The following is a 10,643-nucleotide window of genomic DNA, read 5'->3' on the forward strand; positions in this document are numbered from 1 at the left end:
GCGCTGCGGGCGGCCCGCGTGGCGGATCGGCGCCGCGTGGAGCCGGCGGCGGGAAGCAGGTAGGTGCTGGCGCCGGGGCCCAGCCCAGCCCAGCCCTTCCTCCCCCATTTTGAAGTTTTATTCGAGGAGGCGCCGTGCAGTGTGCGCGTCACGTGACCGTGGCGGCCCAATCACACGTGACCGCAGCCGGGAGCAGGGGGCCGGCGGTCACGTGACGGGCGCCCAGGCGGGGGCTCACAAGGGGCTGGAGCGGCGCCGTATCCGGGCATTGCGGGGGTGGGCTCGGCCCCGGGAAGTGGCTATGCCAGGAGGTGCTCCGGGCCGCGGGGCTTCGCGGCGTAGGTGACCGGGCAGGACTGGGGCTCCGCCCCGCCTGGGCGCCGTTCCAGCAGCTTTCTCGCCGCCCCCTGCTGCTTCACTTGCAGAGGCGGGAGCTAGGGGTGCAGCCGCCACGCAGCAGCGCGGGGGTGGGTCCGCCTCCGGCAACGCGGGGCGGCTCCACCGCAGTTTGCTGCCCTGCTCCTGTCCCTTCCCTTTCCCTCACCTTGGGGAAGGGCAGGGATCTGGGAACAGTAGTTGTCCGTGGGGATTCCCCCTCCTCCCCACGCAGTCGCACCTAGAGCGCTTCTGTGCAGGATTTGTGCCTAGTCAGTGGGAAGTAAGTCCAACAAGGAGGCTTTCTTGCCTCCTCGAAGGCACTCGGGGGCTGGCACAGACTGTACTAGGATCACCTGCACCTTATTCTTTTTTAGGTTGGGTTTTTTTTTTGTTTTTTGTTTTTTTTTAACCATGGATCTTGCACATACAGGACTAGATACTTAACTCTTAACCATGACAGAGAGGGGATTTCATAGCAGCCTTCAACTACCTGAAGTGGGGTTTGAAAGAGGCTAAAGCTAGATTGTTTTCAGTGGTGGCAGATGACAGAACAAGGAGCAATGGTCTCAAGTTGTAGCAAGGAGAGTTTAAGTTAAATATTAGGAAGAATTTTCTCACTAGGAGGGTAGTAAAACACTGAAACAGGTCACCCAGAGAGGTGGTGGAACCTCCATCCTTGAAGGATTTTAAGACCTGCCTAGACAAAGCCTTGGCTGGGATGATCTAATTGGGGATGGTCCTGCTTTGAGCCCCAGGGGGTTGGACTAGATGTCCTCCTGAGGTTCCTTCCACCCTCATTTCCAATGATTCTATCTACTTTTTCTTTCTTGGGTCAACTTCATAACTGTATTTGGGGTGGATGTGACTTTTTTGTGACGTAACTTAATAAGAACAAGTGATGATTAGGTGTAGTCTCTCCATAAAATTTTGAGGGATAAGCAAAGAGTGGGGGGTGGCATGTCTTGGACTAGAGGTGGCCAGTTCGTGGCATGGGCAGCCTCTGTGTATGGCACCCTCCAGATCAGGAGGGAGCAGGCAGCACACGGCCAATAGGGCAGGGAGCTTAAAGCAGAGCAGCAGAACAAGTAGGGGGAAAAGGGATCAGAATGGCACATGAGGAGAGCACAGGGCTTAATTTGTGGTAGCTCTGCCAAAAAAGTTGGCCCCTCATTGTCTTGAACTATCATGTTCCTGTGATTGTGAGTTTTCTGGGTAGTCCAACCCTTAGAATCATCTTCATTTTTTCTGAGTTGAGCTTTGAAAGGAAATGCATGGAAATGAGTTAAGGAAAATGAAGAAAATAAAAAGAGGAACACCCAAAAACAGCAAGGAAAAGGAACAGAGAAGATCAGAAAGTGAGGGCTAGACAAGGAGAAAATAAATGAAGTGTTTCTGGTAGAAAAGAATCTGCTGTCCATCGCAAGAACCCCTACCTCCAGAAAAGCCAATTTTGGAGGTGAGGAGTAGAGCAACAGGGGAGAGCTGAATTAAACTGTCCTATGTTGGAACGGTGTCCTAATCTGACACATCTTTCAAGAGTAATTCTTTACCCTTCCTGAAAGCCTTCCATCTAGTGATCTACAAGTGCTTTGCAAACACTACACCTCATTATCTCTGTTTAATAGAAGGAGAAACACAGATGTGGAAATGACTGCCCTGAAATTAAAAGGAATAAATCAGTGATGATGATGAGGAAGAAGAAAGTACAGTTCTCATCTCTTGACACCAGTTTAGGGCTTTCATGAAAAGACTGCTTTTCCAGGGTTTTTTCCAATCACACTAACAAGGTATAGACTCTCTTCCCATCAGCTAAGGAGTGGTAGAGAGAGAGCCTACCAAAGCCTTTTTTTTGGTGGGGGGGAGGGTTTTTTTAGTGGGTTTGAGTTTATTACTCTACAGCAACAGTTTGTTGAATGGTTACTTGGTCCTCAATACCAGTGAGCTATTTTTCTGTTAATCTCTGTAACAGACTCCCGTTCCAGGTAGCATGATCCCCTGGGAGCCCTCTCAGCCCTTATCAACTTTGCTCTCTTTGAGCAATTTCCCTTTCCACTTTCCTGCCACACCTTGATGTATTTATCTTTTAGAAAGTGGGAGGCTGCCTCATGGCTCCCCAAGTCTGGTCTCACACTTTTGAACATGTGTCAGGTCTGTGCTCTGTTCATCCTTATAGCAGGCCCTCTGGGCTTTAGGGACTCTGGTCCCCTCAGTCTCTGGCTGTGGCCCTCCTGACTGTTGGTACATCCTAGACTAGCTGAGACCTATGGGTTCTACAGCCCTGCCCACCTCCAGCTGTGGCCCTTCTTGGCCTTTGGCCCGTCCTGAGCCCTGGCCCCACTCTTAGGCCAGTGAGACTTATGGGCAGCCTGGCCCTACCTGCTCCCCAGACCCTTCAGCCCTGTGCTCTGTTTTCAAGCCCTCTAGTTTCTGCTCTCTCTCTCTCTCTCTCTCTCTGGGTCCTTTGGCCCTTTGTTGTCTGGGTGGGCCCTCTAGCCCCTCTCTCCCTGGCCAGCTGAGACTTCTTTACCTGCCCTTAGTCCCTTTCACAAACCTCCAGATGCTCCCCAGCACAAGGGCATACTGAATGGGGGCTGGTCCGTTGTCTCCAAAGCCAAACCCCCATTCTTAAGGCCGTATACCAACAGGTGTACTTGATGTGAGCCAGAGTCATTCGCTCAACAGCCTGCTCAGGATTTCCTTCCCTGTCAGTGCCCAGGGTAAGGCTGCTTGCCTGCCTACCTACCGCAGGCTCTCAGCTTTTATATACCTGAAGCCCAGCCCAGCCCCCTTCCAGTCAGGTGTCTTCACTGATTGTTGCCTGAGCTGTTTCTAAAGCCTTCTCTCTTATTAAAGTGACAGTCATGCTAGGTGCCCTGTCACAGTCCCCTTCCTGTTTTTTTTATTTCAATTTGTCTGCTCTCTTCAATTCAGACAGTACTTTTCTGAATGAGCCTTCTTCAGAGCGTGTGCACCTAGTGCATTCTTGTTGATGGAACCAGCTATTAAGAGTCTGAAATGGGTGAGAATTGTGTCATTTTTGTCTGTGACGTGCCACTGTACTTCCTGCCACAGCAGCATAAGCAGCATGGCTCTCCTGTTTTATTCCACTGTTCTGAAATTTTTTAAATGGAGAGGAGAGAACTTATTGAAAAATTGCGTGGACTTCCTGAGCAGAAATCATATGATTTCTGATCAAATAGTTGATGAAAACAATATAAGATATTTGTAAATGTCACAATTAAAAGAGCACCTAGATAACTAGCGTGTGTACAGAAGTTGCTTTTTCTGCCACTTTTTAAAAATGCTTTGTTGACATGACAACAGAAGTGCATAGCTTTACAGAACTTCAAAAATAGGTACAGCACTTTAATTAGCCCCTGTTAAATGAGATATTATACTTGAAGTGCTGTACTTGGGTTGCTGACAAGTGACATTTGTCGTGTGATCGGCCCCCTGAAAGTGCTCTACAGCGGTGCCCTGGCAGAAGTGCACAGCTGCAGAGCACTTTAAAAGTGGCTGATTACGTGACAAATTAACTCTCATCTGATGAGGGATCAGATGAAGGCGTTCCAAAGCAGAGCATCTTGGGTAACTTCTGTTAGTCCCTGTGCATGATTGGGGCTGGGCTGATGCAGCCCTGACCCAGGTACTGTCTGCAGGAAGGGAAGGGGGAGGGAGGTGCAGGCTGGTGTTTGCCCAGCCTGAGCTGGAGGGGGAAGGGTGGATTGGAGCCCCACTGCCTCATGTCCCTCCCCCCCCATCCCAATCCTTCTCCCCCTGCCTCCAGCTCAGGTTGGCAAACCTCAGCCTGCAGGCCCCTCATCTCCCCTCCCTTCCTGCAGATAGCATTGGAGCTGGAAGGTGGGGCAGGGCTAACTGGGAGAAGCTGCAGGCAGGCAGCTCTGCAGCTGAGCCAGTGAAGAAGTGCAGCTCAATTTCCCCCCCCTTCTCCTCCCACAACAGTGAACATCTGCCTGGTGAGGGGAGAGGTCACCCTAACTCATGGCACATTTTGTGAAGCACCATGAGTTAAAGCAGGGAGCTGTACATCTGTCAGGTCCCTTTAGCAACCTACAGTGTTTTAAATAACTTCTGTATGCTTGTCAAATTTCTAATCCGTGGAGAAGCCCAAGAAGGCTATGGAGTGCACCTTGCCTCCTAGCTTGGAAAGTGCAGGGAGGATCAGAGCCTCTCCACCCCCCAACCAAACACTGCACTTCTGTCATACTTAACTGTAACTGTATAGTGCTATAAAAAGTGCTCTAAATTATAGTACTGTAAAATGTGCGTGGAGTACCTCTGCACACACCCCTAGATTTTTCTTTCTAAAGAAGAAACTACCAAACACCAGTGTCCTGGGTGAAAACCAGCATTCTGCTTGTCCATCTCCTTGTGTACACTTTTGTAAACCCCAGCCCTATAATTTGCATTGCTTATGGTAGATCTAAATCTCTTCACTAACATCTATGGGGCTCATGCTTGAGAAGTGCCTCCACATTGTTGCAGGTTCAGTACTGCTGGAGTAGGATACTCTTAAAGAGATGCTGCCTCATATCTAGGTCAGTGTGCAAATGCCACTGAGATGGCAAGGACAAAGAAGTTGGGAGAAAAAAAAGCTATAGAGTAGTCTTATATGAAACGAGTAATTCAGTTCACTTTGATCTCCAGTGTACAGGGGTCCACAAATCAGTGTAACGGAAAGCACTGCTATTGGCTGTACAAAGCTATTGGATGTTTTGGTGCAGATAGCATTGGAGCTGGAAGGTGGGGCAGGGCTAACTGGGAGAAGCTGCAGGCAGGCAGCTCTGCAGCTGAGCCAGTGAAGAAGTGCAGCTCAATTTCCCCCCCCTTCTCCTCCCACAACAGTGAACATCTGCCTGGTGAGGGGAGAGGTCACCCTAACTCATGGCACATTTTGTGAAGCACCATGAGTTAAAGCAGGGAGCTGTACATCTGTCAGGTCCCTTTAGCAACCTACAGTGTTTTAAATAACTTCTGTATGCTTGTCAAATTTCTAATCCGTGGAGAAGCCCAAGAAGGCTATGGAGTGCACCTTGCCTCCTAGCTTGGAAAGTGCAGGGAGGATCAGAGCCTCTCCACCCCCCAACCAAACACTGCACTTCTGTCATACTTAACTGTAACTGTATAGTGCTATAAAAAGTGCTCTAAATTATAGTACTGTAAAATGTGCGTGGAGTACCTCTGCACACACCCCTAGATTTTTCTTTCTAAAGAAGAAACTACCAAACACCAGTGTCCTGGGTGAAAACCAGCATTCTGCTTGTCCATCTCCTTGTGTACACTTTTGTAAACCCCAGCCCTATAATTTGCATTGCTTATGGTAGATCTAAATCTCTTCACTAACATCTATGGGGCTCATGCTTGAGAAGTGCCTCCACATTGTTGCAGGTTCAGTACTGCTGGAGTAGGATACTCTTAAAGAGATGCTGCCTCATATCTAGGTCAGTGTGCAAATGCCACTGAGATGGCAAGGACAAAGAAGTTGGGAGAAAAAAAAGCTATAGAGTAGTCTTATATGAAACGAGTAATTCAGTTCACTTTGATCTCCAGTGTACAGGGGTCCACAAATCAGTGTAACGGAAAGCACTGCTATTGGCTGTACAAAGCTATTGGATGTTTTGGATCTATTGGATGTACAAAGCTCCATTATTTAAGAGGTGTGGTGATTCTGCTGGAGGTGATCCTGCTTGTGTAATTATGACAGTTGATTACAACGGCCATATTGTATTTAGCCTGAAGATGCAAGATGTTTCTGTGCTTCAGGACTGTTAATCTCAGACCTTTTACCAGTCCCAAATTCACTAAAAAATTTCCCCTTCCTCTGAAAAATCTGTTGTTGCATGGCAGGAGTAAAGGCCTTCAGTTTTCAACTTGCTGAATATTTTCTCTAAATGAAAAATGTTTTTCTGTAAGTTTGCTTACACAGCTGTGATGTCTCCCTGTAGGCCTCATTACAAAACATTTTTGAAGCTTCTCAGTTGCCTAAAAAGCTTTATAGTTTAATTTAGATCTAAATTAGACTTTTGAGGTGACATTAGATTTGTCTATTCCCTTGCAATTTTCTGCTCTAATTTCTGTATGGTTTTCAGTTTCTTGTGTCAGAGTCTGTGTAATGATAAGATTCATTGGCTAAATGTGCTGGGCTATGTTCTGTGCTTATGTATGCCTTTACACCCTTGCTGCAATCAGTGCCACTATCTGGGGAAAATTGAAGTAGAATTTAAATGTGTTTATATTACAAATATATTGCAAAACATGAGTGAATAAAATAGCTGAACTTGAAGTGTCAGTATAAGAACCTTGCTTGCAGCATGTTGTATACTGATTTGCCAAAGTGACCAAAGATAAGTGACTAAAGTGCATCAGCCCCGCCTCCTGTTCCCCCCCCCCCGTCCCCCCCAGGTGTTCTTAAGATATCTGTCTTGGACAAATCAAGAAAATTGTTATGTATTGTAAATGCCTTTTGCATTCATGCAGAGATGCTTCATTTGCTTGTCAGGAATGCAAAAACTGATTTAAGTTATCCAATAACATAGAGTTAAAGCTTTAATTGACCCAGGCAGCGGACAGATGTAATATTTAAAGCATTTCAAATGCTTTTGAAATGCTTCAAAGGCCAGCGGTAGGGATACATGTGCACAATGGGGTCCTGAGGGCCTCCTGGGGCTCCAGCAGTGGCGATCTGGCAACAGGGAGCCTGGCTGGCAGCGGAGTGTAGCTCCAGCTGGCCAGGTGGTGGTGCATGCTGTCACCACATACACTGCCCTGCTTTTTTCTGCTACAGGTTTTTGTGTTTTTGGTTTTCTTTGACACCAGGATCTATCTCCCAGTGCCAAAAAATCTCCCCCACTGTAGGAACGCTTGCATGTGCAGTGTGTGTGTGGCACTACAGTTGGATCTGTGGCACTACATACTTCACGTATGCGCTTGTCTGGACATCCTCTGAAGTGTTAAAAAATAGTCTGTCTTGAACTGTTTTGAAGCACTTCTTAAACAGAGAGGGGACTCTCAGTAGGGTGTTGAATGAACAGTGTCACAGCCTGCCAGACTATCCGATTGCTGGGTTCTCTGGCTTTTCTAGCACTTGAGGCCAGGGTGTGTGGCATCAACAGTTGTCTTCTTCCCTACTTTGGGGCAGGGGGAAAAGGGGAGTGTACCTGCAGATCCACTGCAGCTTCTTCCAGCACACCCTGGCTGTAGAGCAGCGTTTCTCAACCCATGGGTCACGACCCAAAAGTGGGTCGCATGAATATATGAAAGGGTCTCAAACAGATTTTTAAAATGGATTCTCCTTTAAAGGAGAAAAATGTGAGAAACCGTGGGTCTTTCCTTGCAGTCTGGCAGAGTTCCAGCCTGATCTCTGGAGGCTGGGGACAGGGGTAGCATGTCAAGAGTGAGGGGCACTGGGTTGGGACTGGCCACTGATGTTTGCGAATGGGTCCTGGGTCAAAAAGTTGAGAACCACTGCTGTAGAGGATACAGCTATGGTGATTTTTTTTTTTTTTTTGAAGGGGGGGGGGGGACTGGGAAAATGTGCTTGGGATTAGGGAGATGGGTGGAATTCTTGGGTTTTGGGGTGTTTGTAGTTTGGTTTGATGTAAATTGCTCTGAGTCCTTTTGGGCAGGGTAAGATATAATAAGTAAATCCTTACAATTGCAACGTTGCTTCAAGATGAATACAGATTTTCTTGTGTACCATGTATATAGCCCTCTTCCATTCCTTTAAGTGACTGTTTCCATTTACATATGGAGTATAAACACAAGCCATTGTTTTATCTGGTGTTTAGATTAAGCTGTACCTGTTTGTTTGTTTTTTATCAGACCTGAGGAAGGGCATTTTGTGCCATAAAGCTTGTCTAACATCTCTCCCAACTTAAGAGTTTTTTTTCCAGTAAAAGATACTGCCAAAAAACCCTTGCTTATTATGTACCACAGTAACTGAATACTTAAAGTCCACTTCATTATAAATGAAGCTTAATTTTTAAGTGCGCGCGCGTGTGTGTGTGTGTGTGTGTGTGTTTGGTCACATGTCATGATAGCGGTGTTAAACATGTGACTTGTTTCTAGCCTGGGTGTGGTAATAGGCCTGTTAAAAAAGAAAAAGTCATTTTGAACCATTACAAACAAAAATACCTTTCCCCTCCCCAAGTTAGTTTACATTTCAGAAACAAGTCAGTTCTCTGAAACATGTCTGGTTGAGATGGTATCTGGTAAGATGCATGCAACATGAAAACTGGAAAATACTGAGTGACATCAAGTAGCTGGAGGGTAGCATTTATTTTCAGTAACTCCCTTCTGGCCCAAATGTGAAAGTCCTGTTAATCTGATCAACTTAGAGCATTTCTACTTTTAAAGTCTGAGTTCTGAGTATTTATATAGGGGCAGATGTGATTTTCTTTCCTCATTTGCCTGCTTCTCACATTAATGTAGTGAGGACCGCAAGTGTATAATTCATGCCTTATTGTGTTATAAGTTAATAATTTAAGAACCAAATTACAGAATTGATAACAGCAGACATTTTGATACATTTATAACATAATTCAAGTTGCAACACATCTTGTATAAATGACATAAGATGTATTTGGATAATATATTTTAATATTGGTTGTTATTGATGTCCAGTAAATGGACAGAACCCTACACCTTTTTATGGATGAGTTTAAAGCTGTCATACTAGTATTAAGATGCTTTCCTCATGGAGCTTTTCAAGTAATTGTACTTTGGATGCTTGTTTATGGGCTGTGCCTTAAAACTTCATATAAAAGTATGTAGAGAACTTAACAATAATTGCATTGTTTTATTGATGAATTGCTTTATCTGCCTTTCAGGTGTACCATATGAATTGCTAAACATGGATTGTAGGGAGGGCTAATTTCACTAAAGCATCTTTAACAACTCTGTACTGATTTGAGAGGTGGTTCTGTAACTTTTCAAAATACTCATAAATTACAACATTAAGCCTTACTCCTATGGTAAAGCCTTATTCACATGGTGTGAAACTAGCAAGTGGAGTTATTCCATATTACTTGGCTATTCCAATATAACTCCCCTGAGCAGACAGTGACTTTTATTTCTGAAGCAAAATCATTACTCCAGAATAGTCCTCTTGGAACATTATCTACAAAACAATTTATTGTAAAATAGGTATAGTATAGGGGTACTCAACTCCTGACTTGAGGGCAAAATTCAGCCCTCAAAACTATGGTATCTGGCCTGTGGGGCTCCCTTCCCTGCTGCCAAATGACCAAGTCCTGATTGTGGCAGGATAAGGCCTGGGATGTCCCTTTCTCCCTGCATCTCCCCCTGGCCACCCAGCTAGATGAGAGCTGGGCTGGGCTGGGCTTTTGCCTCCTCTTATCCTGATTAGGCACACTGGAACAAGTGAGGCCCAGGCCCACTCTGGCTGCACGGAGAGTGGAGGGAGGAGATGAGATCAGGCGTTGGGGTCTCTCTCCCCCGCCCCCCAACCTTCTCCCATGCAGCCAGTGGGCTTGGGCCTCATCTGCCCCCATGTGCCAGATCAGGATAGACTGGGAAGTGCCCATAGAGCCCACAAGGCAAAAAAGTTGGGCACCACTAGTATAGGGGACTATGGAGTTTTCCCTGGTCAGCAGGCCCTAACATTATAAGGGGGCCTGTTTCCTCATTCCTTTACTCCTGTTCCCCTAAACACTTTTGCTGCTTCTTCCAGTATTGTTTTAGACTGCCTCCTTACCAAAGAAAGGATTAGAATAGCATGACCCTTATGTTGTCTCTACATTAGCAAACTTTTACTTGCATTTCACCACTGGAGGCAGTGGTAAGGGAAGCTGTAGTGTAGATAAGGGGATGAGACCATGTAATACAGTAATGGCAAAAATAGCTGAGAGGTGTCTTCATTGTTCCTTTTGTAGTTCTTACAGGTAAAGTAAAACTAGTGAGGAATTTATGCTATGCAGCTTGCTAATTTAAATTAAGCCTTAGACTTACTCTGTTACAACTTTTGAGAGAAGCAGAAATATTTTGAAAAGTGTGGGAAAACTAAAGAAAGATCGACCAGGACAAGAGAAAATAGTGAAACAGCTAGGAAGCGGAAAGATGAGATGAGGCTGAAGGGGAATATTCAAGGGCAGAGAATGGGACATGTGAAAGAAAAAAAATGAGAGGAATAAAATATTAGAGGGAAATGTTTTTTGGGGTTTTTTTTTAAGATAACAGAAAGGAGACCTGCAAGTCCTGACCTAGTGGCTTGGTTTTATATATAT

The 10,643-nt window shown here is 45.8% G+C and overlaps 1 protein-coding gene across 1 annotated transcript in view; it reads left to right on the forward strand.

The window, feature by feature from the left end:
* The first annotated feature begins 14 nt into the window (after nt 1–14).
* Nucleotides 15–10,643, forward strand: part of MGA (MGA, MAX dimerization protein) — an 87,675-nt gene continuing 77,046 nt past the window's right edge. The window contains 1 exon segment of the mRNA XM_025205276.1: nt 15–59. The gene's annotated coding sequence lies outside the window, so the exon portion shown is untranslated.

Source organism: Alligator sinensis, unplaced genomic scaffold, assembly GCF_000455745.1.
Source record: "Alligator sinensis unplaced genomic scaffold, ASM45574v1 scaffold108_1, whole genome shotgun sequence".
NCBI lineage: Eukaryota > Metazoa > Chordata > Crocodylia > Alligatoridae > Alligator > Alligator sinensis.